Genomic DNA, 8439 nt, shown 5'->3' on the forward strand with positions numbered 1-8439 from the left:
TTGGAAGATATCTATATTTGTGGCCGTTCGAAAGAGAGGAATCCAAACAGAAAGTGAAAATAATTAATACCACATACAAGTAAACTTTTTTATAGATAATTTAAAAACAGCTGCAATGGTATCTTGACAGGAAACTGTCAGAGGTTCAAGCCAGATTTAGACAAGGACATGGATATCATTGCTCACATAAGCTGAAACTTGGTTGAAAGCACTGAATACCAAAAATAACTTTACCTGTGTTTTATTGACTATGCAAAGGCTTTCGCCTGTGTGGATCAAGACAAGCAACTTGCTAGCTAGAAGCAAAGAGGACTTAAAATAATTATTGATGAAGATCAAAGACCACAGCCTTCAATATGGATTGCATCTCTATGTAAAGAAAACAAGAATCCTCACAACTGAACCAACAAATAACATCATGATAAAGGAGAAAAGATTGAAGTTGTCAAGGACGTCATGCTTCTTGGATCAACTATCAACACTCATGGAAGCAGCAGTCAAGAGATCAAACGGCGGGTTGCATTAGGCAAATCTGCTGACAAAGACCTCATGCAAAGATGTCCATTTGAGGATTAAGGTGAGTCGGATGAAAACCATGATATTTTCAATCGTCACACATGCATGTGAATGTTATGCAATGAGTAAGGAAGACTGAAGAAGAATTAATGCATTTGAATCATGGTTTTGGTATAGAATATGGAAAGTATCATGGACTGTCATAAAAACAAATCTTTCTTGGAAGAAATACAGACAGAATCCTCCTTAAAAATGAGGATGACAAGACTAAGTCTCTTTTTCTTTTAACATGTTGTCAGGAGGGATCAGTCCTTGAGGCAGGGCAACAAGTTTGGTAAAGTATATGGCCAGAAAACATCTACTTCTACCAAATAAAAAAAAGTAGACGACCCTTAATGAGATGAACACATATAGTGGTTGCAACAATGCACTCAAATATGGTTATGATTGTGAGTCTGGGGCAGGACCTGTAGTGTTTTATTATAATGTACATAGGGTTGATGTGAGTCTGAATCAACCCAATGGCACCTAGCAACATCAATACAAAACATGAACAGGTTTATGTTACTAAATTTGAAAACATTTTAAGAAGACAATTTCTAGAAAATATTAACTCTAGAAAATGATTCAAAAAGAAAAAGAAAATATGAATGAATTAATCTAAAAGATACCCATATTTAAAGCACCAACGTTTAGAATTTTATATGAAATCATTTTCAAAGGAAACCTTCAAATAACAATCTCCCAAGGAATTAGAAAGTGGGGAAAAGACAAAAAGTGGTATAGTTACTATAGCTTTGATACAAAATTGTATGAGGACAACATGAGGAAAGGGAAATTAAAGATCAATCTTGCCAATAAACATAGATTAAATAGCCCTAAACAAAATGTTAGCAAATAAAATCTAATGGAATATGTAATAGCATATATGCACATATGTATGAATACATACATGTGGTTTGTATGTATACTTATAAATGCACCATGATCAAGCAGGCTTTATAGTAGAAATGGAAGGCAAGTTAAACACAAAAAAATATTTAACACAATTCACAATTGGTCTCATTAAGAGATTAAAAACGAAAAATAATGCATTTGATTTGTGGTGTTGGCAAAGAGTATTGAATATACAATGGTTTGCCAAAAGAAAGTGCAAATCAGTCTTAGGAGAAATATAGCAAGAATGTTTCTTAGAAAGAAAGATAACAAAACTTTGGAAATATCATCAGGAGAAGAAACCATTTAGTCATCTCATAAAATCATAAACTCACTGCTATCAAGTCAGTAAGGAGCTCTGGTAGCATAGTTGTTACGAGTTGGGCTGCTAACTTCAAGGTCGGCAATTCGAAACTACCAGCTATTCCGCGGGAGAATGATGAGGTTTCCTGCTCCCGTAAAGATTTACAGCCTCGGAAACCCTACACAGGGTCACTATGAGTGGGAACCGACTCCACGGCACTTAACAATAACAAATCAAGTCACTAGAAAAGAAAATCATGATTTTTAAAATAGAGGATCAATGAAAATGAGGGGTAGTATCCATGACTTGGACTGACAGAACACTCACAGCGATGGACTCAGACACATTAACAATCAGGAATATGGCACAGGACTGGAGGAAGTTTCCTTTTGTTGGTCACTATGAGTCAGGGTCGATTTCAGAGCAACCAGAGATATCTCGTTATGTGCAGATAAAGTAAACATGGTAAACACTGAGAAGACTGTGAATAGACTGAACTTCCGCTACCTGAAAAACTTGTTTTTTTCAGCTGTCAACTCCATTCTTGTCTTTGCATTTTCTTTTCCTTTTCACAGGGGGCTGGAGGCCTGAGAACTACATTTCCCTTAGTCCCTTGCTAGTTGTGGTTTGATTAGATTCTGCAGTGGTAAACACTGCTGGGGATTTAAACAATGGTAACAGGAGAGAAGCCATTTATTTCCTTCTTCTGCTTCTGGCTCCAACAGCAGCAGCAGTTGAAATAACTGTGTTGTGTCCCAACAACCAAGAAACACAGCATTCCTGTGTGCTAAGTAACACCATCTCACCTTTTTGCTTCTTTGCCTTTCAACAATTTTGTAATTAGTTCCCTGTGTTAACTTCCCTCTGTTTGAAATACTAAAAGCAGTTTCTGTTTTACTGTCTGGCTAATAACTGATACAGGCTCTGAGACAAACATCATTATTAGTGATGCAATATTAGAAGATTTGTCTGTGAAAACAAAAATAGAACAAATTTCCAATGAACACTGTACTGGAAAGCCTAGTTGGACAATAACATGAGCAAAGGAAATAAACTACACAGAATTAAAAGATGGCAGCAGAATTGTTATTAGAACAGATGGAACATTTGGCAACCCTTCTGGGTACTAGATAATTAAGTAAAAATCAATAGCATACTTATAAATAACATTTTAAGGATTTTATTTCTTAAAATAAAGAGACTATTCTAAGAAAATACGTTGTAGTGATAATGTGTTAAATGGCATGTCATTGTAGGATAAGCACTGGATTGCTTACTGCAAGGTCAGAGGTTCAAACCCACCAGCTACTACTTAGAAACCCTAAACAGGGTCCGCTAGGAATCTGAATAGACTTGACGGAACTCAACAACAACATGTACATAGAGATGCTATAGTTTGTTGTTTTTTTTCTCTCTATTTTAAAACGAAAAGCTACTTTAGGTCAGAGTTTAAAATTTTCTTTTATTTGTTAACTCAGAATGACAACAACAAAAAAATTATACAGTGTCTTAGACTGGGTTCTCTAGAGAAGCAAAGCCAGTAAAGCTTTGCTGTTGTTAGGTACAGTTGAGTTGGCTCTGACTCATAGCCACCCTATGCACAACAAAATGAAACACTGACCAATCTTGCCCCAGGATCAAAATTGGGGTTATGTTTGAGCCCATTGTTACAGCCATTGTGTCAATCCATCTTGTTGAGGGGTCTTCATTGTCTTCACTGACCCTCTACCAAGCTTGATGTCCTTCTCCAGGGATTGGTCATTCCTGACACCATGTACAAAGTATGAGACAAAATCTCATCACTCTCGCTTCTAAGGAACATCTTGTCTGTACTTCTTTCAAGACAAATTCGTTTATTTTACTGGCAGTCCATCATACTTTCAATATTTTCCACCAACACAATAATTCAAATGCATCAATTATTCAACCATTTTGTATTATTAATTGGTCTGCTTTCACATGTATATTAAGCATTTGAAAATATCATGGCTTGGGTCAGATGCATCTTCATCCTCAAACTGGCATCTTTGCTCTGTAACACATTAAAAGACAACAACAAAGCTTTTGATTGTGAATTGGGCAAGGTTTACAGAGCAGATAATTGGTTATACATTTGAAAATTCATACATATTTTTGTAAATCTTGTTCATTGCAATCCCTCAATGAAATATCACTTATCCCTATCCCACTTCCTACTTGTGTTTCTGGTTTCCATTCCTCCTTCATTCTTAACTCTTCTGAACTTTGTCCTTGAGTAAATGCTGCCTTTTGATCTCAAATGGTTTTTTATCCCAAGGTGTGCATACCTCACTAGTGTTATCATTCCCATTTAGACCTACTATTCAGCAGAAAATTGAGCATGGTGGTGAGTTCAGTTCCAGACTTGAAGAGTGACTAAGGGTCATAGTGTCAGGGATCCACCAATCTCTATCTGACCAATTGTTGTTGTTTGGTGCCACTGAGTCAACCTTCTGCACAAAACGAAACACTGCCATATGCACAACAGAACGACCCTATGCATAACAGAATGAAATACTACCTGGTCCTGCGTCATCCTCACATTGTTACATTTGAGTCCATTGCTGCTGCTACTTTGTCAATCCATCTCACTGGGGATCTGCCTCTTTTTCACTCACCTTCTATTTTACCAAGTATGATGTCCTTCTCCAGGGACTGGTCCCTGCTGGTAATATGTCTAAAATATGAGAGACAAGTTTTGCCATACTGTCTTCTAAGGAGAATTCTGATTGCACTTCTTCCAAGATAGATTTGTTTGTTCTACTGACAGTTTAAGGTACTTTTAATATTAATCTCCAACACCATAATTTAAGTGCATTATTTTTCTACTGACTTCCTTATTTATTGTTCAACGTTCACATGCATATGTTTGTTTTTGTTTTAGGTGGTGCTGAGTCAGTTCTGACAGCAACCTTATGCACCACAGAAGAAAGCACTTCCCGTTCCTGCACCATTCTCACCATTGTTACGCTAGGGCCCATTGCTGCTGCCACTTTATAAATTTGTCATCCATAGCTTGTCATGATTCATGCTGTCAAAAGTCTTTTCATAGTCAATAAAAGATGAGTAAACATCTTCCTGGTATTTTCTGCTTTTAGCCAAGATCTCTCTGACATCAGCAATATCTCGCCCCTCAGCCCCCATATATCTATCTATTGCTTGTCTGAAAATTTAGCCATGGGGGTGAGTTTGGTTCCAGTCCTGAAGAGTGACCAAGGGCCACAGTCTCAGGGGCTCACCAGTCTATCTGACCAGAAAGACTTGTTGTTTTTATGATTTTGAGTTTTGTTTCACATGTCCCCCAACTTTATCCAGGACCTTTTAAGGTGATCCTTTTCAGAGCTGTTGATAGTGGTAGCCAGGCACCATCTTTTGGTCATGGGTCATGTAGACTGACGTTCATGTGGTCTATTAGTCCATTGAACTAATTATTTACAAGCACCTTCGATTTTTATCACTGTTTTTTCCTCCAGATAGGGAGAAACCGATAATTACACCTTAAATGGCTGATTATGAGTTTTTAACACCCCAGTCGTTACTCACCAAAGTAGGATGAAGAACATTGTCTTTGTGGGCCGTGGTGTCCCATGAGACTATGGTCTGAGCCCCCAGATTCAGCAAATCATTCTATCAAGGTATTTGGTAATGCCCAAGAAGTTTTCATAATTTTGCCTCCTGCATGCCCCACCAGGAGTCCTAGTGTGACTCTGTGGGTTAACATGCTGGACTACAAAGTTGTTTGAACTACAAGATCAGTGGTTCAAGCTCACCAGCCATTCCTTGGAAACCTTATACAGGGTGGCTGTGGGTCGGAACCGACTAGACAGCACTTAACAACAACAACAATGCTCCACCACGTTTGTGGATATGTTTGCAAGAACAGTAAATACCCAAGTAAAAATATCCTCTATCAAATCTTTATATATTTGTGGGTATACTCCAAATCTCCCTCCCCATCCATTCAGCCAGTGTATCTATCTATATATCTACCCATGATGGTGGTGGTGGTTATGTGCTGTGGAGTTGGTTCCGACTCACAGTGACTCTGTATAGGGTTTCTGAGGCTGTAAATCCTTATGGGAGCAGAAAGCCTCATCTTTCTTCCATGTAACAGCTGGTAGTTTCAAACTGCTGACCTTGAGGTTATCAGCCTGATTCTTAACTACTATGCAAAAGAGCTCCTTATATCTACCCATAGATCACTATTATTGCAGGAATTTGTATGTAACAGCATTTACCTCTTTTCTCCTTAACTCTTGCATTCCTCCTGTGTCTCCCTCTACCGTCATCATTCTTCTGCCGACCTCTCTTTTGTTGTATATTGCGTTTCCCTTCATCAAAGTTAACACATATCTGCCCTCTAGTTCTGGAGTGGCACTGTAGGATAAAGCTCTGGACTGCAAGGTAGGTTTGAACCATAAGGTTGGTGGTTCAAATTCACCAGCATTCCTTGGAAAGCCTATACAGGGTTGCTAAAAGTCAGAACCAACTCAACGGCACTTACCAACAACACTCTTTAGTCAGTGAATTAATCCCCCACTCTTTAATACTTTAAAAAGGTCTTGTGCAGCAGATTTGCCTAGTGCAATACGCCATTTGATTTCTTGATGGCTGCTTCCATGAATATTGATTGTGTATCCAAGTAAACTGAAATTCTGGATAACATCAATCTTTTCTCTGTTAATCATGATATTGTTTATTGATTCAGTTGTGAGGACTTTTGTTTTCTATACATTGAGTTGTAATTCATACTGAAGGCTGTAATCTTTGATCTTCATTAGCAAGTGCTTCAAGTCTTTTTTGCTTTCAGCAAGCAAGAGTGTGCCATCTGTACAGTGCAGGTTGTTAATGTCACATTCATCTTCATATTGTCCAGTTTCTCAGATTATTTGTTCAGCATACAGATTGAATAAGTGTGATGAAATGATACATCCTGATAAGTACTCTTCCTATTTTAAAGCAATATTCCCTTATTCTGTTCAAACAACTGTGTCTTGGCCTATGTATAGGTTCCTCATGAGTACAATTAAGTGTTCTGGAATTTCCGTTCTTCACAACGTTATCCATAGTTTGTTATGATCCACAGTCACGTGCCTTTACACAGTCAATACAGCACAAGCTTTAAACCAAGATTCATCTGACTTCAGCAGTGATATTCCTCTTCTGAATCCAGCTTGAATTTCTGGCAGTACTGTAGGATAAACACTGGACCACAAGGTCGGTTTAAACTACAAGGTCTGTGGTTCAAACTCTCTAGCAGCTCTTCATAAACCCTAGACAGGATCACTCTGAGTTGAAACCAACTCAACAGCACTAAACAAAAACAACAACCCTGTCAATGTACTACTGTAATCATTTTTCAATTATCTTCAGCAGCATTTTATTTGCATGGGATATGAATGATATTGTTCAATAATGTCTGCATTCTGTTGGTTTACTTCTCTTTGAAATGATCACAAACACAAATCTCTTACCGTTGATTGGCCAGGTATCTGTTTTCCAAACTTCTTGGCATAGAGAAGTGATTATTTCTAGGGCTGAATCATTTTGTTGAAACGTTTCAGTTGGCATTGAATCAATTCCTAGAGCTTGTTTTCACCAATGCCTTCAATGCTGCTGGGATTTCTTCCTTCAATTCAACTATTGGCTCTTAATTATATGCAACCTCCTGAAATGTTTGAACACTGGTGCAGTACTATGTGTTCCTTTTTGGTGCAGTACTTTGTATTCCTTCCATCCTCTTTGAATGCTTCCTGCATCACTCAATATTTTTCCCACAGAATCCTTCAATAATGCAACTTGAGCCTTGGATTTTTTTCTTAAGTTTTCTCAGCTTGTGAAATGCTGAACATGTTCTTCCCCCTTTCTAACTCCAGCACATTTCATTATAATACTTACTTTATCTTCTTGAGCTTTAATATTAAAAAAAAAATTATCCTTTAATATTTGTTTTCAGCCCTACAATTTCATCATTTCCACCATTTACTTTATCTTCTCTGCTTTCAAAGGCTAGTTGCAGACTCTTCTGAAATCTATTTTGGTCTTTCTTTCCTGCCTTTTTAATGATCTTTAGCTTTTTTCATGCATGTATTGTTGATGTCATCCCACAATTTGTCTGGTCTTTGGTCATGAGTATTCAATTTGTCAAATCTGTTCTTGAGATGCTCTCTAAATTCAGGTATAATACACTGAATGCCAAATTTTGACTCTTGTGAACTTAAATTTCAGCTTCAGCTTGAACTTGAATTTGAGCAATTGATGGTCTGCTCCACAGTCAGCCTTTGGCCTTATTTTGACTGATGATATTGACCTTGCCTGTCATCTCTTTCCACAGATGGAGTCATTTCAGTTCCTGTGTATCCCAATTGGAAAGCTCCACCTGTATACTGTTGTTCCTTTTATGTTGTTGAAAAAAGCTATTTGCAATGAATATGTTATTGATCTTGTAAAATTCTATCATGCAATTTCCAGCATCATTTATATCGCCAATGCCAACAACCAATCCCTCCTCTGTTTCCAACTTTTGCATTTCAATCACCAGTAGTTATCAATACATCTTGATGACACACTTGATCAGTTTCAGACTGAAGAAGTTGGTCGAATTCTTCAATTTCTTCATCATTGGCTTTTGCGGTTGGTGCATAATTTTGAATAATACTTGTACT

The sequence above is a fragment of the Chrysochloris asiatica genome, unplaced genomic scaffold (genome assembly GCF_000296735.1).
Source record: "Chrysochloris asiatica unplaced genomic scaffold, ChrAsi1.0 scaffold00215, whole genome shotgun sequence".
NCBI lineage: Eukaryota > Metazoa > Chordata > Mammalia > Afrosoricida > Chrysochloridae > Chrysochloris > Chrysochloris asiatica.